We start from the raw sequence: 21,934 nt of genomic DNA on the forward strand, positions 1-21,934 counted from the left end.
TCCTTTCCTAAGTATAATATATTGTGTCTGAATTGATAGTAGATCAGGATTTCATGAGGACAAGAAGAGGCTGATTAGATCTTTCAACTGCCCACTTTTTTTTTCTTTGAAGTTGAGTTTAGAGGAAAGAGCTCTTTGGGGAAAGAGCACAGCTATGTTTCACATGGAATTCCAGTGTATACTTGAAACAGAAGTAGTCTAGTCTGGATATGAGGAAAACATTAACAGTGTTATAACTCTTGGGTGAAATTGAATTTTAAATACACATTAGGTTCTAAAATCAGGTTGAAGGTGAAAATCAAGAACAGCCTAAGTTAGCTGTAAAAACATTTAAATAACCCATAAAGTTACCATGTGCATAATCAAAATGTATGTATGAGGCATTGAATGTACATATTATCTCTTACTAAATTGAACCCCATAGCTGTTTCCCCCAGCAACAGAAGCAGGGCACTATTTCTTTAGTTGGATACTAGATAAAGTTCTTATACTAAGCTTATGTTTAGGAGACATTTGTATTATTCTACAAATTTAGTCTAAAACTAAATTTAGAGTCAACGCTATGAGATCCTTATATTGGCAAGCACATTGTACCTTAGACCAGCTGCAGAATCAGCATTCATGCCTTCCATCTTATGCTTGCTTTGTTCACAATGGGGCATTGGCTTACTGAGTGCGAGAGGGCAGAATCCTTACACCATGTAAGTGGATCCTTCCTTTATTCTTTTATTTCATCTCTCTCACAAACATTTTTCCCTTCTCAGTCATCCTTTACTCTTTTCATGTGAAAACCCACAAAGTCTCTCTTTGGAGAAAATTTATTTGTCTTCTCAGAGAAACTGTTTTTACTTATAATCGGGGTAGATATAAGGGAGCTATTCAAAAGAAATCATGCAATAAAACAGTAGAATGATGAGGTAAAGTCAAAGAGGGAGAAGTAATAGTGAGAAAATGAGATTGATAAAACAAACTTTGTTTCTTGAAATGCTCTGTGTGAGTAAGTGAGAGTGCTTTGTAACATCCAAAGCACTATTTAAATGTGAGGTGTAGTTTGCCTAGAATGGCTTTGTGACTGGCAGAAGACTTCACCCTCACATGAAGAGTAACCATCAAGTTAAAAAACAAAACCAAAACAAACAAACAACAAACAAAAAACCATTGGTAAATTTCCAGTTAGGGTTACAGAATATAGCACGTTCTTAATAAATTTATATTTAGAAAAATTGTACCCTCTCAGGTTCTCGGGTCAAGGAAAGTAAATGTGATGACATTTTTGGAATGATCCTACAATCAACTGAAATTGAACCTCTGCTCTATGCTTCGTGCTTAGGCTACAAAGATACCCTTAAAACACTCACAGCTGGAGAGATATTGGAAAGTATCCTTTCTAGATATTGGAAAGTTTCCTTTCTAGAAAACTCAGATGATACAAAGGCCTGCTGTGAGTAAAAAGAAACCACCATGTTTCTGAGAAAGCAATTGTGAATAACAGACCAATGAGAATCATCTAATTTCAAAGAAAACTAAGGTAGTAATTAAAGCATGCAGGAGATTATTATTACCTATCATTTGGATCACTGTGAATATTGTACTGAAGGAGAATGATTGGAGTAAGACACAATTACTCCTTTAATCTGTTAAGGGAGTTTTTTTGTTAAAAGATAGTTTTAAATTAGGAAGATTTAGAATATAAATACTGTAATACTCAAATTAGAAATTAAATTAATTTTTTAAAAAATCAGCGGTAATTAACTATTGAAAATAATATCAAAATGATTATAAACACAGGGAATTTTTGTGAATAGTATTGGGATGAAAATGCTGAGATTAATTATAGTAGGTAATTTGTTGTCTATTGGGATAAAACTTATAAAGTGTTTAAACAATGTTGTGATAAGACTGATATATGATATTTTGATCATCTGGGTGTAAATATTTCAATAGGAAAAGAACAGAGGTTGATTTTTATTTTGCTGAGTTCTGGAAACATTTTCTATCTCTTTAAAGTGGATTTATGTCCTGTTATGCAGTGATGAATATTTAATAGCTGGCTTACTTTGTTTCCTTAGGAAAAACTCTGATTTGTGGCATTTGCCAATTTTATGTGGTGTAAATACTCCCATTATGGCTGATTTTAGGCTATCAATGTGATGTCATTAAATACAGAATTGAGAAGAAGTACACACAATTGGCTCTTGCAAGACAGTATGGGCCAGGTACAGCATACCTCTGCTTGTGTCTGAAATTGCATTAGAAGTTAGGGATGACTTGATGAAATACCTCCCAATCTAAACCTGACAAAAAGTGTGATCCATTCTGTCAGTCAACAAGCCTCAAACTCAGAGAACTTAAAGGACTAATAGTTCAACTTACGAACTTCAATATACAGATTTTTTTTTTTTTTTGAGATGGGGTTTCGCTCTTGTTGCCCAGGTTGGAGTAACAGTGGTGCAATCTTAGTCCACTGCAAACTCTGCCTCCCAGGTTCAAGTGATTCTCCTGCCTCAGCCTCCCGAGTAGCTGTGATTACAGGTGCCAGCCACTATGCCCAGCTAATTTTTTGTATTATTAGTAGGGACGGGGTTTTATCATGTTGGCCAAGCTGGTCTCAAACTTCTGACCTCAGGTGATCCGCCTGCCTTGGCCTCCCAAAGTGCTGGTATTACAGGCATTAGCCACCAGGTCCGGACCAATATACAGATTTTTTAAAAATAGCAAAAATATACTTAGATAATTTTAAATAAAAGAAAAAACAATTACCCAGAGATGTAACTAATTTCTCATCACTTCATTTGGAACACTTACATTAATTGCAACAAACTTTTATAAATCCCTCACTTAGTGCTGGACACTCTTCTAAGAATTTTACTGATATAAATTCATTTAATCTTCAAAAAAAAAATCTGTTTTATAAACAAGAAAACTGAGGCACAGGCTGGGTGGGTGGCTCATGCCTGTAATCCTAGCACTTTGGGAGGCCAAGGCAGGTGGATCACCTGAGGTCAGGAGTTTGAGACCAGCCTGGCCAACATGGCAAAATCCTATCTCTACTAAAAATACAAAAAAAATTAGCCAGGCATGGCGGTGGGCGCCTGTAATCCCAGCTACTTAGGAGGCTGAGGCAGGAGAATCACTTGAACCTGGGAGGTTGAGGTTGCAGTTAGCCAAGATTGCGATGTTGCACTTCAGCCTGGGCAAAAAGGTTGGAACTCTGACTCAAAAGAAAAAAAAAAAAAAAGAAAGAAAACTGAGGCACAAAGAAGCTACTAGTTGAAGGTCACACCATTAACATATACTAATACGGGATTAAAATAACACATTGGAAGAGTGACATCAACAAAGTGACAAAGATTTCTGTGGCCTCACTACCCCCATACCCAAAAATTCAACTAGCAATCATCCACAGGTGAGAATACCACCCTGAATATCCTAAAACTTGAGAGTGAAGCTGAGACACCCTTTGGACTGCAGAATCAAGAAGGGCCATGATTACACAGTAAAATAAATGGTTCTCTTTGATTGTGTCACCCCTCCTTCAAGCTAGCACAGCATCATCCACAGATAATTTCCCTGGACCCACAGTTTCTACAGAGACCAATGTGAGTTGGAGGCACACATTCAGTCTTCCCACTTTTCTGGGACCCTTTGCAGGAGGCTCACTCCTGTCTTGTCTCAAAGGAAATGCTGGGAGTACCAATAGGGTTAAACCACCTGGGCTCATTTAGAAAAAAAGAATAGGAGTGGGGCTCTCAGCCACCAGCACACAGATTGTGGGGGTTGCTCTTCATCTGGCCAGTGGAGGTACCATACCAGAGAGACTAGCAACAACATTGTAATGGAGAAAACATAGTTCATGGATATTTCATGGTCCAGTCCTTAGGCAGCTTCCCCACACAGCCCAGATGCTCTCATAAGTCTTCCCAGGGTTGACAGGCAACTGTAGATCAGTGATTGCCCATGGAGAAAGCATCCGAACTTGCACAATCCTACCAGTGGAGAGGTAATCCCCTAAGTTTCAGTACTCAAATTTAGTTTTCCCCATACTGGGGAGGAACTGCAAATCAGTGATTATCCACAGAGTATCTGGCCCTGCCAAACTCTGGCCATGAAGAGGTGATCCAACTAATTTCAATGCTTGCATTAAGTCTTTCCCAGACTTGGAGGCAACTGCAGATTAGCAGTTACCCATGGAGGGAGCATTTGGCCCTACCCAATCCTAGAAATGAATAGGTAATCCAACTGAGCCCAATGCTCTTGTTGTCTTCCCCATGCTAGGAGGCACCTACAGATCAGTAATTACCTATAAATGAAGTATTTGGCCCTGCACAACTTCAGCTGCAGAGCAGTGATCCTACCAATGTTGCTACCAGCTGGCCCAACCAGAATTCTAGGTTATACTAAATAGTAAAGCTCTATCACCATCAAAAAACACAAAGAAAGACTGGAAGAGGTGATGATGTCCTCACATATGCAGGCACCAATATAAGGACACAAGGATCATTTAAAAAATCACGGAAATGTGACACTGCTAAAGGAAACTAATAAAATGCCAGTAACAGACCACGAAGAAATGGAGTACTATGAAATGTCTGATAAAATATTCAGAATACTCCTCTTAAAGCAGTTCAAGGTACTAAAGGAAAATTCAGATAGAAAATTAAGTGAAATATGGAAAACAAAAGAATATATCTTACAAAGAAATATAAAAAATATCAAAAACCCAAATAAAAATTCTAGAGATAAAGAATACAATAACTGAACTGAAAAAGTTATTAGAAAGCTTCAGCAGTAGACATGATGAGGCAGAAGAAAAAAACAGTGAGCACAAAGACAGGACATCTGAAATTATCCAATCAGAGAAACAGAAAAACATAATGAAAAAGAATGAAGAAAGTTTATGAGAATTAAGAGACACTATCAAGTGAACTAACCTTCAAATAGTAGGAGTTCCTAAAGGAGAGGAGAGAGAAAAAGGCCTAGAAAGCATATTTAATAAAATAATGATGAAAAATTTCTCAAATCTGAGGAAAGATGACAACATTCAGATATAGAAAATTCAGAAGTCATCAATTAAATTCAACTCAAAGAGGAAATCCCCAAGACATCACACTCCAATTATCAAAAATCAAAGGTAAGGAAAGAATACTAAAAGCAACAACATATAAAGAAGATATCATATTCGATGGACTACAAATATGACTTTAAACAGATTTTGCAGCAGAGACCCTGCAAGCCAGGAGAGAATAGGATGATATATTCAAATTGCTGAAGAAAAAAAAAAAACCTGCCAACAAGAATACTTTACCTGGCAAAGTTGTCCTTCAGAAATGAGGGAAAAATTAAAAACAAAAGCTAATGGAGTTCATCACTACTAGCCCTGCTTAACAGGAATTGCTAATGGGAGTTATTTACGTTAAAATAAAAGTCTGCTAATTTATAACAAAAAACAAATGAAAGTGAGAAAAAAAGGCTCAATGGTATAAATGATGCATATCTATACTCATAATTCTCTAACACTCTAAGGGTGGTGTGTAAAGCAGTTTTAGAGAGTTGGAAGAAAAAGCTATTAAAAACAACTGCTAAAGTAAATTGTTAAGAGATACAAATTAGGGGCAGGGCCAAGATGGCCAACTAGAAGAAGCGGCTATCAGAGGCTTCCATTGAAAAGAACCATAACAGTGTGCGAATCCTGCACTGGCAATTAAGGTATCCAGGTTCTGTCATTAGAACTGACTAGGCAACTGGCGTGACCCACAGAGAGGAAGGAAGAGCAGTATGGTGCAATGGGCCACCTGAGAGCCACATAGGGCAGGGCAGCCCTCACCCCCCAGCCAAGGGAGGCGGTAAGTGAGCATGCTACCCTGCATGGGAAACCATGCTTTTTCCATGGAACTGTGCAACCCATGAATTGGAAAATCCCACACCACGGGGGCCTAGGGTCCCAACCATGGAGCCACACAGATTCTCAACAGCCACTCAGCTAAAATCTGCTTAAGCCTGCTGAGCTCCTGGGAGGAGAGGTGGCCAGCACCACAGCTGCAGTTGCCTGCTGTCTAAGTAAGCTCTGTGAGGCCCTTGTGGGAGAGGCGGCAGTCGACACTGGGACAGAGAACTACCTAACAAACTAGGATCCCAGCGTGGAGGATGGGCGGCAGCCATCTCTATAGCTCCAGGCTACACTCCCCATTCCTAACCCCCCACCCCTCCCGGCTGGAGCCAAGGAGGCTGGAAAGCTTGGTCTCAAGAGGTATCCCCCACAGCCCAACACACAAGCTGTGGCAGACTGTGGCCAGAATGCCTCTTCATGCCTGACCCTGACCCACTCCTACTCACTGGGCAGGGCCTCCCTGCAGGAACTCCAACAACTCCAGCCAGGGGCTTGGGGACAGAACTCTGATCTCCCTGGGTCTGAGCCCCTAAGAGGAGGGGTAGCCACAGATTCGGCAGGCCAGCAGACTTAGTCTTTCCTCCTGCTAGTTCTGAAGAATTGGGCAGCCCAGATCAGATGAGTGGGTTTTCCCCACAGTGAAGCACAGCCCCTCTACCACGGGACAGTCAAAGTGCTTCATTAAATGGATCCTGCTCCCCATGCCACCCAACTGGGTGAGACCCACCAACAGAGGTTATCAGACACCCAATACAGGAGCATTCCTAATGGCATCAGGTCAGTGCCCCTCGAGGTCAGAAATCACAGAAGGCACAGGCACCCACCTTTGCTGTTCTCCAGCCTTCTCGAGTGACATCTCCACACATGGGAGTTACCAGATGAACAGAGCCTGAAGTGAACCCCCAGCAAACTGCAGCAGCCCTACAGAAGAGGGACCTGACCATTAAAAGAAAAACAAACAAACAAACAGAACACAACAACAACAGCATCAACAAAAAAGGTCCCCACAAAAACCCCATCCAAGGGTCAGCAGACTCGAAGATCGAAACTAGACAAACTCTAGAAGAATTTGTGAGTTTGTCTCATGAAGATGAGAAAGAATCAGCAAACAAACACTGAAAATCCAAAAGGCCAGAGTGCCTCATCTCTTACAACTGATTGCAACACCTGTCCAGCAAGGGTGCAGAACTGGACAGAGGATGAGATGGAAAAATTGACAGAAGTAGGCTTCAGAAGGGGGGTAATAGCAAGCTATGCTGAACTAGAGGAGCATATTCTAACCCAATGCAAAGAAGCTAAGAACCTTGATAAAAGGTTACAGGAGGTGCTAACTAGAATAACCAGTTTAGAGAGGAACATAAATGACCTGATGGAGCTGAAAAATACAGCACAAGAACTTCGTGAAGCATAAACAAGTATCAATAGCCTAGTTGACCAAGTGGAGGAAAGGATATCAGAGTTTGAAGACTATCTTGCTGAAAGGAAGGCAGACAAAATTAGAGAAAAAGAATGAAAAGGAATGAACAAAACCTCCAAGAAATGTGGGACTATGTAAAAAGACCAAAGCTATGACTGATTGGAGTACCTGAAAGAGAATCAGAGAATGGAATTAAGTTGGAAAACAGACTTCAGGATATTATCCTGGAGAACTTTCCCAACCTACCAAGACAGGCCAATATTCAAATTCAGGAAATTCAGAGAACATCACTAAGATAATCTCTGAGAAGATCAATCCCAACACACATAATCATCAGATTCTCCAGGGTTGAAATGAAGGAAAAAATGTTAAGGGCAACCAGAAAGAAATGCCAGGTCACCTACAAAGGTAAGCCCATCAGACTAACAGCAGACCTTTCAGCAGAAACCCTACAAGACAGAAGAGGGGGGTGGCCAATATTCAACATTCCTAAAGAAAAGAATGTTCAACCCAGAATTTCATTTGCAGCCAAACTAAGCTTCATAAGTGAAGGAGAAATAATATCCTTTCTGGACAAGTAAATGCTGAGGGATTTCATCACCACCAGGCCTGCCTTGGAGGAGCTCCTGAAGGGAGCATTAAATATGGAAAGGAAAAACCGGTACCAGACACTGCAAAAACACACCAAAATATTAAGACTAATGACACTGTGAAGAAACTGCAGCAACTAGTGTGCAAAATAACCAGATAGCATCATGATGACAGGATTAAATTCACACATAACAATATTAATCTTAAATGTAAATGGGCTAAATGTCCCAATTAAAAAACACACACTGACAAATTGGATAAAGAGTCAAGACCAATCGGTGTGCTGAATTCAGGAGACTCATCTCACATACAAAGACACATATAGGCTCAAAATAAAGGGGTGGAGGTAAACTTACCAAGTAAATGGAAAGCAAAAGAAAGCAGGGGTTGCAATCCTAGTCTCTGACAAACCAGACTTTAAACCAATAAAGATCAAAAAAGACAAAGAAGGGCATTACATAATGGTAAATGGATCAATTCAACAAGAAGAGCTAACTATTCTTATATATGCACCCAGTACAGGAGCACCCAGATTCATAAAACAAGTTCTTAGAGACCAACAAAGAGACTGAGACTCCCATACAATAATAGTGGGATACTTTAACATCCCACTGTCAATACGAGACAGAAAATTAACAAGGATAGTAAGGACTTGAACTCAGCCCTGGATCAAGTGGACCTAACAGACATCTACAGAACTTTCCACCCCAGATCAACAGGATATACATTCTTCTCATTGCCACATGGCACTTACTTCTAAAATTGACCATATAATTGGAAGAAAAACACTCCTCAGCAAATGCAAAAGAATTGAAATCATAACACAGTCTCTCAGACCACAGTGCAATCAAATTAGAACTCAGTATTAAGAAACACACTGAAAACCACACAATTACATAGAAATTGAACAACCAGCTCCTGAATGACTCCTGGGTAAATAGTGAAATTAAGGCAGAAATCAAGAAGTTCTTTGAAACCAATGAGAACAAAGAGACAACGTATCAGAATCTCTGGGACACAGCTAAAGCAGTGTTAAGAGGGAAATTTATAGCACTAAATATCCACATCAGAAAGCTGGAAATATCTCACATCAGCACTCTAACATCACCATTAAATTAAAAGTGCTAGAGAAGCAAGAGCAAACTAATCAAAAAGCTAGCAGAAGACAATAATTAACTAAGAGTAAAGCAGAATTGAAGGTGATAGAGATACAAAAAACCTCCAAAAAATCAATGAATCCAGGAGCTTGTTTTTTGAAAAAATTAGCAAAATAGATAGCTATCTAGAATAATAAAGAAGAAAAGAGAGAAGAATCAAATAGACACAATAAAAAGTGATAAAGGGGGTATCAACACTGACCACACAGAAATACAAACTACCATCAGAGAATACGATAAACACCTCTACACAAATAAACTAGAAAATCTAGAAGAAACAGATAAATTCCTGGACACATACACCCTCCCAATATTAAACCAAGAAGAAGTCAAATCCCTGAATATACCAAGAACAAGCTCAGAAATTGAGGCAGTAATTAATAGCCTGCTAACCAAAAGTAGTCTAGGACCAGACAGATTCATAGCCGAATTCTACCAGTGGTACAAAGAGGAGCTGGTACCATTCCTTCTGAAACTATTCCAAACAATTTAGAAGGTGGGACTTCTCCCTAACTCATTTTCTGAGGTCAGCATCATCCTGATGCCAAAACCTGGCAGAGGCACAACAAAAAAAGAAAACTTCAGGCCAACATCCCTGATGAACATCAATGCGAAAATCCTCAATAAAATATTGGCAAACTGAATCCAGCAGCATATCAAAAAGCTTATCCACCACAATCAAGTCAGCTTCATCCCTGGGGTGCAAGGCTGGTTCAACATACGCAAATCAATAAATGTAATCCATCATCACATAAACAGAATCAATGACAAAAACCACATGGTTATCTCAATAGATGCAGAAAAGGCCTTTGATAAAATTCAACATCCATTTATGTTAAAAACTCTCAATAAACTTAGTATTGATGGAACATATCTCAAAATAATAAGAGCTATTTATGACAGACCCACACCCAATATCATACTGAATGGGCAAAAGCTGGAAGTATTTCCTTTGAAAACCAGCACAAGATAAGGAAGCCCTCTTTCACCACTCCTATTCAACATAGTATTGGAAGTTCTGGCCAGGGCCATCAGGCAAGAAAAGAAATAAAGGGTATTCAAATAGGAAGAGAGGAAGTCAAATTGTCTCTGTTTGCAGGTGACATGATTCTATATTTAGAAAACCCCATCATCTCAGCCCCAAAACTCCTTAAGCTGATAAGCAACTTCAGCAAAGTCTCAGGATACAAAATCAATGTGCAAAAATCACAAGCACTCCTATACTTCAACAATAGACAAACAGAGACTCAAATCATGAATGAACTCCCATTCACAACTGCTACAAAGAGAATAAAATACCTAGGAATACAGTTAACAAGGGATGTGAAGGACCTCTTCAAGGAAAACTACAAACTACTGCTCAAGAAAATAAAAGAAGACACAAACAAATGGAAAAACATCCCGTCCTCATGGATGGGAAGAATCAATATCGTATTTAATTTCTGCTGTGGCTTAAGTTTTGGTGCTCTTTGTAAGTGTTCCCCAGACTGAGAAACAATGGCAGGGCAGCAAGTTAGGTCTTGTGCAGTATTTTAGTTCTAGTACTGATGATAAATCTTCCCCAGAATGGAAAGCAACAGCAGACAAATGATTATGTTCTAATGTTAAGTACCAAACCACCAAAGATCACCTGCAAAAGCTGGAAGACATGGCCAGCTCCTCAAATGTGTGAGTATCAGTGAAAATATGCAAGGATTGTGAAAACTTAGGGATAGCTGACACTGTCAAAAAAAAAAAAAAAAGGAAAAGCAAAGCAAAGAAAAAAGAAAAACATTGACAAAGTTCCAGTAATGGACACAGAAAAATTGAAGTTCTATAAAATGTCTGATAAAGAATTCAGAATAATCTTCTTAAAGGAATTCAGCGAATAACAAAGAAAATGTTTAAAAAATAAAAATAAAATTTGGAAAACCATCCAGAAATAAAATAAAAAATTTGACAAACACAGAGAAACAATTTAATAAAAAACCAAATAGGAATCCTAGAAAGAAAAAAACACAATAACTGTACTGAAAAACTCATCAGAAAACATAAACAACAGACTTGTTCACACAAAAGTCAGTGAGCTTCAAGACCAGATATACAAAATTACCCAATCAGAGAAGGAAAAAAGAGTGAAAAAGACCTATGGGAATTATGGGCCATCATCAAGCAAACCAAGCTCCACATAATAATAATTCCCAAAAAGGAGGAGAGAGAAAAAGGCCTAGGAAGCATATTTAAGGATATAATGTCTGAAAATTTTCCAAATCTATGACATTGTTCAGGTAGAGGAAGCCCAGAGGTCACCAATCAAATTTTAAACTAAGGAGAAATTCCCCAAGAAACATTATAATCAAATTATCAAAAATTAAAGACAAAGAAAGAATGCTGAAAGCAGCAAGAGAAAAGAAACATATTTTTAGCTGAGACTCAATCCAGCTTTCAGTGGGTTTCACGGCAGAAACCCTGCAGGGCAGGAGAAAGCAGGATAACATATTCAAAATGCTGAATGAAAAAAAAACAAACAAACCCGTCAGTCAATAATACAGTACTCAGCAAAGCTATTCTTAAAACATTATGGAGAGGCAAAGACTTCTCTAGAAAAATAAAAACTGAGGGAATTCATTTACACCGGATCTGTCTTACATGAAATGCTAAAAGGAGTTGTTTATTCTCAATGAAAAGAATGCTAACATGTAATAAGAAAACACCTGAATGTATGAAAATCACTGGTAAAAGTGAGTACACAGACGAAGTCAGAATAATGTAATACTATAATTATGATGTGCAAGCCATTTATATATTTAGTATAAAGACTAAATAATTTTTAAGGAAAAAATTAAATAGAAAATTAAAAAAAATTCCTTGGGGCAAGTTCAAATGGAAACACAACATACTAGAATCTATGGGATATAGCAAAAGCAGTTCTATGAGGGAAATTTATATCAATAAATGCATACATCAACAAAATAGAAAGATATTTAAAAAACAACCTAATGTTATACCTCATGGAACTAGAAAAACAAGAACAAACTAAACCCCAAATTAGTGGAAGGAAAGAAACAACAAAGATCACAACAGAAATAAATGAGAGATTAAAACAAATACACAAGATCAGTGACAAAGATAGTTGGTTCTTTAAAAATAAATAAATAAAATTAACAAACATTTAGCTAGGCCAAGAAAAAAAGAGAAAAGACAAGTAAAATCAAAGATTTTTAAAAGGGACATTATGACTGATATCATAGAAATACAAAGGCTCAGAAGAGACTATTATGGGCAGTTATATGCCAACAAACTGGAAAATCCAGCAGAAATAGGTAAATTACTGGATACATATAACATACCAAGATTAAATCATGAAGAAATAGAAAACCTGAACAAACTAATCATGTGTAACAAGACAGAAGTAGTAATAAAGACTCTCTCATCAAAGAAAAGCCCAGAGCCTGATGGTTTTACTGCTGAATTCTGCTATTTGAAAAAGAACTAATACAAATTCTTACCAAACTCTTCCAAAAGTAGAAAAAAGCTGAGAATCATTCCAAACTCATCTTATGAGGCCAGCATTACACTAGTTCCAATACCAGAGAAGCACACAACAAAAAAAGAAAACCACAGGTCTGATGAGCATAGATGCAAAAATCCCCAACAAATTACTAGGAAACCAATTCAACAACACATTAAAAAGATCAGTCACCATGATCAAGTGGGATTTATATCAGAGATGCAAGGATGATTCAGCTGCAAATAAATAGGTGTGATACATCACAATAACTGAATCAAGGACACAAATCATATAATTGCTTCAAGAGTTATGGAAAAAGTATTTTATAAAATTTAACATCCTTCATGATAAAAACTCTCAACAAATTAGGTATAAAAGGAAAATACTCATTATAAAGTCAATATGTGACAAACCCACAGCTAACATCATACAAAATGAGGAAAAGTTAAAATTGTTCCTCTAAGATCTGGAATAAGAAGACAAGGATGCCCACTTTAACCACTTTTATTCAACATAGGTTGGAAGTCCTACTCAGAGCAATTTGGCAAGAGAAAGAAAAAAAGAACATTCAAATAGGAAAGCGGGAGTCAAATTTGTCCGTGTTTGCAGATGACATGATCATTTATATAGAAATACTAAAGACTTCACAAAAAATTTGCCATAACAAATAAATGAATTCAATAAAGTTGCAGGATACAAAATCAATACACAAGATTAGTAGCAATTCTATATGCCAGTAGAGAACTACCTGAAAAAGACATCAAAAAGTCACTTCCTTTCACAATGGTCACAAAAAAGTAAAATAGAAATAAATTTAACCAAGGAGGTAAAAGATCTCTGCGATAAAAACTACTAAGCATTAAAGAAAGAATTCAAAGAAAACAAAACAGTAGAAAGACCCTGTGTTCAGGAATTGAAATAAAATCAATAAAGAAATATTGGATGTAGATTATACTTTAGACCAAATACAAAACATTCCGTCCAATAGCAGTAGGATACCCATCCTTCTCAGGTGCACGTGAAACATTCTCCAGGATAGATCATGTAAGGTCACAAAAGAAAACAACAAATCCAAGGTGATTGAAATTATATTAAGTATATTTTTGGATCACAATGCTGTAAAACTAGAAATCAACTACAGGATAAATTTGGAAAATGCTCAAATACGTGGAAATTAAACAACATGCTCATAAACAACCAATGGGTCACAGAAAATATAAAAAATACATGGAGACAAAAATAAAAACAAAACAGACTAAAGCATATTGCGTGCAGCAAAAGCAGTTCCAAGTGGGAAATTCATAGCAATAAATGTCTATGTCAAAGCAGAAGAAAAATCACAAATAAACAATGTAACGTAACACCTCAAAAGTCTAGAGACAGAAGAACTACCTTAGTTCAAAGCTGGCAAACGAAAGGAAATAACAGAGACCAGAGCAAAAATTAATGAAATAAGTACTAAAAAACAACAGAAAAAAAAATGACAGTTGTTTTTTGAAAAGATAAACAAAATACAAAATACAAACCGTTTACTAGATGATTTGTATTTTGTAATAAACCGTTTACAAGATGGTAATACAAACTGTTTACTAGACTAACTAGGAAAAAAAGAAAGACTATTCAAATAAATGAATCAAAAGTGAAAGAGGATACATTATAACTGATGCCACTGTAATAGAAAGGATCATTAAAAAATGGGATGAGCAATTACATGCCAAAAAATTGGATAACCTCGAAGAATTGGATAAATTCCTAGACACATATAATCTACAAAGACTGAATCAGAAAGAAACAGAAAATCTGAATAGCCCAATAATGAGTAAGGAGATTGGATCAGTAATAAAAAGTCTCTCATCAAAGAAGAGCCCACAATTGTACAGCTTTACTCCTGAATTCTATCAAACATAAAAAAAAAAAGAATACCAATTCTTTTCAAACTCTTCCGCAAAATTGAAATAGAAGAAATTCTTTCAAACTCATTTTACGAGACTAGCATGATCTTGATATCAAACCCAGAAAAGCACACTACAAGAAAAGAAAATTACAGGCCAATATTTCTAATTAACATAAATGCAAAAATACTCAAGAAAATATTATTAGAAAGCTGAATTCCAGAACACATTAAAAGAATCATTCACCATGGTCCAGAGGGATTTACCCTGGGATCCAAGGATGGTTCAACATACCCAAATTAATAAATGTGATACACTAAATTTACAAAATGAAGGATAAAAATAACATCATCATCTCACTGGATGCAGAAAATTCATGTGACAAAATGTAACATAACTTCATGATAAAAACTCTCCACAGATGAAGTATAAAAGATATGTACCTCAGGACAATAAAGGCCATATATGACAAACTCATAGCTAACTTTATTCTCAATGGTGAAAAGTTGGAAGCTTTTCCTCTAAGATCAGAGACAGGACAAGGATGCCCATTCTTACCACTTCTTTTCAGCATGGTACTGGAAGTTGCCAGAGCAGTTAGGCAAGACAAAAAGAAAATCGAAGGCATCCTAATAGGAAAGGAAGAAGTGAAATCGTTTCTATTTGCTGATGACATGATATACATAGAAAATCCTAGACTCCACTAAAGAACTGTTAGAACTGATAAAGGAATTCACTAAAGTTGCAAGACACAAAACAAACATACAAAAATCAGTAGCATTTCTATATACTAATAATGAACTATCTGGAAAAAAATTAAGAAAATCCCATTTATGGTGGCAACAAAAAATCAAATACTTAGGTGCAAATTTAACCAAGGAGGTAAAGGACTTCTATAGTGAATACTGTAAAACACAGATGAAAGAAATTGAAAAAACTTAAATGAAAAGATTTTCTGTGTTCATGGAGTGGAAGAATTAATATTTTTTAAAAGTCCATATTACCCAAAGCAATCTACAGATTCAGTGCAATTCCTATAAAAACCAGATGTCATTTTTTTTTCACAGAAATGGACAAACAATCCTTATGATGGAACCACAAAAGATCCCAAGCAGCCAAAACAATCTTGAGCAAAAAGAACAAAGCTAGAGGAATCACACTACCCAACTTCAAGACATATTATAAAGTGATTGTAATCAAAAGAGCATGGTCCTGGCATAAAAATAGACACATTGAACAAAAGGGAACAAGATAGAAAACCCAGAAATAAACCCGTGCATTTATGGTCAACTTGTTTTTGACAAAGGTGCCAAGAACACATGATGGAAAGAAGACAGTCTTTCAATAAATTGTGTTTGATAAACTGGATATTCACATGAAGAATAAAATTAGGACCTTAGCTTACATCACCCACAAAAAATAGCTCAAAATGGAGAAAATACTTAAATATAAGACTTGAAACCATAAAACTGCTAGAAGAAAACATAAGGGGAAATCTCCATGACATTGGTCTTAGCAATTTTTTTTTTTTTGGATAAGACCCCAAAAGCACATGCAACAAAAGCAAAAATAGACAAATGGAAGGCATCAAACTAAAACACTTCCACTCAGTAAAGGAAACAATTAGCAAACTGAAGAGATGGCCCATAGAATCGCAGAAAATGCTTGCAAACCATTTGTCTGATAATGGGTTAGTATCCAAAACATATAAGAAACTCAAATAACTTAATAGCAAGAAAACAAATAAACTGATTAAAAAATAAGCAAAGAACCTAAATAGACATTTCTCAAAAGAAGACATATAAATGGCCAATAAGTACATAAACTGTTAAGCATCACTAATTATCAAGGAAATGCGATTAAAGCCACACTGAGAAACCACCTCACATCTGTTAGAATGGGTTTATCAAAAACATGAAAGATTAAGTGTTGGAGGGGGTTTAAAAAAGGGAAATTATGCAATGTTTGTGGGAACACAAATTAGTACAGCAATTATGGAAAACAATATGTAGTTTCCACTAGAAACTAAAAATAGAACTACCATATGACCGAATAATCTCGCTTCTGGGTATTTATTCAAAAGAATGGAAATCAATATGTTGCAGGAATGTCTTCACTCTCATATTCTTTGCAGTATTGTTCACAATAGCCAAGATATGGAAACAAATAAATGTCCATCAATGGATGAAGAGATAAAGAAAATGTAGTACGTACACACAATGAAATACTATTTAGTTTTAAAAGAGGGGAAATTCTGTCATTTATGACAACATGAATGAATCCAGAGAACATTATGCTAAGTGAAATAAGCCAACCACAGAAAAAAATCAGATGATCTCACATACATATGAAATCTAATAAAGTTTAATTTGTAGGAGTAGAATGGTGATTATCAGAGTCTTAGGGAGCGAAGAGTTGGGGGAATGGGGAGCTGTTGATCAAAGGGTATAAAGTTTCAGATAGACAGTAGGAATAGACTTTTAGATCTATTGTCCATCAGCTGACTACAGTCAATAGTAATGTATCATAAATGTAAAAATAATAGAGTAAATTTCAAATGTCTCACCATAAAAAAGTGATAGGTAAGCAAGGTGGTGGCTGTGTTAACTAGTTTGATTTCGTCACATTGTATCCCGTAAATGCACACAATTATCATCTGTCAATCACAAATAACATAAATAATAACTTTCTCAAAAATAAAAATAAAAACAAAACAAAAACACATAGTCTGTCTCCAGCATACCTGACCTTAAACACTAGTCATATTGCCCTTTAAAATTATCTAGAAAGAAAGCTACAAAAAACACTTAACTCAAGGCTAGCATCAGCAAAGCGAAAGGCCATATAGAATATGAAAACACAGTCTAGTCTAAAAAATGAAAGTATGAAATAAAGAGCTAGGAGAGCAACAAACATCGGTAATAAATGTTTTTCTCAATTTCTCCTGCTTTATAAGAGCATGTAATTATCAAGAAATTATTGAGTTGAAATTTTGAGTTTATTACTACAGTGAAATCTTTTATGCAATGAAAAATCACTCTGTAGAAATCATTGTTATAGTGGAATTGAGTGCAAAATTGTGGATGCATAATTTGTTGGCCACTTTAATTTGTATCTTGGTGAAAGAAAATTAAAAAATGAAGATAGGTCGGGCACTGTGGCATATGCCTGTAATTCCAGCATTTTGGGCCGAGGTCCAAATTGCTTGAGCCTAGGAGTTGAAGGCCAGCCTGGGCAACATGGTGAGACCCTATCTCTAAAAAATAATAAAAAAGTTAGCTGGGTATGGTGGTGCATGCCTCTGGTCCCAGCTACTTGGGAGGCTGAGGTGGGAGGATCGCCTGAGTCCAGAGAGGTAAAGGCTGCAGTGAGCCATGATTGTGCCACTCCAGCCTTGGCGACAGAGTGAGACCCTGTCCTCAAAAAAAGAAGATAATAATTAGGGAATAGTTCAAAAGAAAAACCAACTGGTTTCAGAGAGCTGGAGAAATTCCTTATTGTTTCCATTATAAAGATTAGCCAAATTTTCCCCAGAATCATTAAGTAATACCTCAGTTGTTCTTTGATTTAATCTGATGGTATAAATTCTCTTTATCTAGTCTCACAGCTAAAGCCAGTAAGAAGGGATCATTTGTTTATATGCAGGATGTGAAATCCTTCATAATCATAACTAAGATTTATTTTTTCTCTCTTAGAAGTTTTAAAGTTTATGGGAGACTCAGAGTTGGTCTGAGTGTTGAAATAGAATTTCCAGATTGCTAGAGAACTGAATTCAGAGGAATTGTTCAGGGACACCTGGGCATAGATTCCAAATGAGAGAGTGGCTTGGCTGACTCAATTTAATTCAAGAGCCAGGAGAGCTCAATGTCTGTAACATATCCTAAAGAGAGTAACACAGATGCTTAGTGTGAGATGTTCTGGAATGGCGATGTGAGCATGAGTATAAAGGGCAGCAGCCCAGTGAGAAATGTTTTTTTCTCAAGATCCTTCTTATAAGAATATCACCTCTTTGCTGTGTTAGTTAATACACAATGAATTAGTTAATATATGTTAACAATATTTTGTAACTGGGCGCAGTGGCTCATGCCTGTAATCTCAGCACTTTGAGAGGCCGAGGCAGGCAAATTGCCTGAGGTCAGGAGTTCGAGACCAGTCTGGCCAACACGGTGAAGCCCTGTCTCTACTAAAATACAAAAAAATTAGCCAGGCATGGTGGCATGTAATTACACCTACTCAGAAGGCTGAGGCAAGGGAATTGCTTGAACCAGGGAGGTGGAGATTTCAGTGAGCTGAGATTGTGCCACTGCACTCCAGCCTCTGTGACAGAGTGAGACTCCATCTCAAAAAATAAATAAATAAAAATAAAAAAGCAATAATAATAATATTGTGTAAACCATAAAAAGTTATACAAATGGTTTTCCCTTCCATGTTTTTAAGAAATAGACAATAGAAGAAACACATGTATCTGTACATATAAACTCTATGCTTCCGGTGGGTGCAGCATTTTAATTAAAGACTATGACCTAGGGTTATTGTTGGTTGGTACTGGAGCATTATATGATCTTGTCAGACTATGGGACATTATGACAGTCCTAGGGCATGATTTATAAATCTGGTTTTGTATATTATGGGGGGGGTGTTATTAAACTCATTTATGCCTAGTGTTCCATTACTGGAAGGCTAAGCTTTTGGGAGTTATTTATATCCTACTGTTCAAGGTCATTGCTAAGGTCTGATTTTTCACAAAAAAATTTGCAACCTCCGGCATAAGTGGGTTAATACATCTGAGTAAGTGTACAGAAACTAGGTGTGGGCTAGGTTTCTCTCTAAAAACGGGGCCCATAACGTAATAAATGTGGGACAAATAAGCATGTTCATTTATCCTAGGGGAACACAAAGGTCCTACTTATAGGACCTATAAGACTTGTAAAAGGACTTTTGCGTACCTAAAAAACAATAAGAACAAACAATGAACCTAGTATGGAAGAAGTTAGCTGTCCTACAAAACGACATTCTGTGAATTCCAGAAACTGAAAGAGCTTAGGAGGAGAAATATTAGATGCTTCCTACAATTCAAAAGATAGTGTAATAGGTATAGTTCAGTTTTACCATTAAACAAACTTAGGGCAAATGTATCAGCATTGAGAAAGTAATCCAAGGAGACACTGCCAATGAGCCTTATGGGAGCCACCAGCGGACATAAGATCTTAGAAACAATAATCCATATGGCTCATGGAGCTGCAGCTGGCCTCCTTAGCTGGTGGTTAATAACTAATATTCTCAAAGGAAGACAGTGGCAACTTCATTTTCATTTATCCTATCAATAATTATTGAATGGTGGATGATTGGTTTATTGGCTCCTTAATTCAGCAGAAAATATTAAGAACCAATTATGAGTGTGGCTGTATGCTGGGCACATTTTTAATTGACCTATGATGCTGCCTAAGAAGGGTTTAAAATTGCCAAACTCTAGAAGTAGCAGTAGCTGCTGTAGCATCAACAAGCAACCAAACTGGAGCTTGATCTTCTCTACAGACCCTGGTATATGAACTTACCATACTGTTTTAATAATCTTTTCTTTACTTTTTTATGTCTGCCAGCTGGAACTTTTTCTGTAGAGCTGAAATATTTTTTTTCATTTTAAACCACTCACATGAACAATACAGAAGCCAGTGGAATAAATGAATAAGGGTACCCCAAATTGCCAGTGTACAATACATCAAAATTTAAAAAAAAGATGTCCAAACTGAATCTTTGAATTTTTAGAAAAAGGTAGAGTTCAGGAAAAAACTGTTACATGAATAAATTTTATATACACACTGTTAATTGACATTTGTCCCTCATAAGCTAGGTATCCCTCCTCTATGACGTTCTCATGGTCTGTACATTTCTCTATCTCTGCTCTTATAACATTTTATAATAATCATTTATGTGTCTGTATTCGCAGTACTTGAAAGAGTATCCCTAAATTTCATGGTAAATGCATATTAATTATCTTTGTATCTCCAATGTTTACCACAGTCCTTGGCACACAGACCATTCCCAGTGGACATTTAAGAAGTGAATGAAGGCCAGGCACGGTGGCTCACGCCTCTAATCCCCGCACTTTGGGAGGCCGAGGCAGGAGATCACTTGAGGCCAGGAGTTCGAGACCAGCCTGGCCAACATGGTGAAACCCCATCTCTACTAAAAATACAAAAATTAGCCAGGCGTGGTGGCACACTCCTGTAGTCCTAGCTACTTAGGAGGCTGAGGCAGGAGAATCGCTTGAACCTAGGAGGTAGAGGTTGCAGTCAGCCAAGATTGTGCCACTGCATTCTAGCCTGGGTGACAGAGACTCCATCTCAAAAAAAAAAAAAAAAAAAGAAAAAGAAAAAGAAGTGAACGAATATGTGGTGAATTTTTCGAGGCTATGTATTAAAGAAAGCAATATATTGAAAGTAACAAAAAGTAAAATAATCCATTTGTATATATCATGTAGTTTATGCTGGCATTTTAATGCCAGGTTATGGCCATCTGGTATAAATTCGATCACATTATCTTGTAAGAAATATTATTATTTCTTATATTGAAGGGCTGTTCTCAGGCAAAAGTGACTAATTAGTCTTTGGAATGGCTTGATCCTATTTCTACCTTCATATGAAATATATTTTTAAAGATTTTTAGTGTTCAACCTCTGATTTCCTTACTTCCGGCTTAAATAAAAAGAAACAAAACCTATTCATCTATCAGTATTCCTTATTTCAGTAAATAATATAATTATTCAGTCATTTCTAAGATAAAACAATCTAGGCATCATCCTTGAATGTTTTCTTTTCTTCTCTGACCTTCTGTGCCCCTCCTCCAGTTCATTAATCACAGCCAAAGTCCAATTAGCAGATCCTGTGGCTCTGTCTTCAAAATATATTCTGAATCTGTCGGTTTTTACTACTTCTACTTTTACTGGTCTCACTTTATTGCAGTAGTCTCTTCACTGGTCTCCATTAAACAAGGTATCAAGGAAAGCTTTTGAAAACCATGATAATCGAAAAGTTTCTCCTGAACTTAAAAAATAAAAGCCACACTCTATATGCCCTCTGTGCCCTACCTGATTGGGCCTCCACCAAACTCTTCACCCTTACCTCCTACTGCCTGCCCCTCTCCATCCCATCTCCGGACTCCAGGTCTTCTTTCACTGGAACATGCCATGCTCATTTCTGTGCTCGCTGCTATTATATGTGCTGTTCTTTCTTCCTGGAATACTCTTCTCATGGATCTCCATGAGGTGGTCATACGGATACAGCTCTTTGTCATGTCTTCCGAGATGCCTCTTTAAAATAGTATCCCCACTCCAGTTACTTTCTATTCCATTTCTCTGCCTTAGTTTTCTAAAATAACTTCTCATTTTCTCGTGTCATTTCTTAGCTTGTAAACTTGTTTAATGTCTGTCACCCCTACTAGAAAGAGATCAGGGTTTGTGTCTGTCTTGTTTACTGTTGTATCCTTGAATAGTAGGTATTC

The 21,934-nt window shown here is 36.9% G+C and overlaps 1 protein-coding gene across 3 annotated transcripts in view; it reads right to left on the minus strand.

Annotated features, from left to right (window-relative positions):
- The window catches only part of PIK3C2G (phosphatidylinositol-4-phosphate 3-kinase catalytic subunit type 2 gamma), a 403,925-nt gene that overhangs the window by 131,799 nt on the left and 250,192 nt on the right, over positions 1-21,934 (minus strand). The gene's annotated exons all lie outside the window — the stretch shown is intronic.

The sequence above is a fragment of the Nomascus leucogenys genome, chromosome 23, assembly GCF_006542625.1.
Source record: "Nomascus leucogenys isolate Asia chromosome 23, Asia_NLE_v1, whole genome shotgun sequence".
Taxonomy (NCBI): domain Eukaryota; kingdom Metazoa; phylum Chordata; class Mammalia; order Primates; family Hylobatidae; genus Nomascus; species Nomascus leucogenys.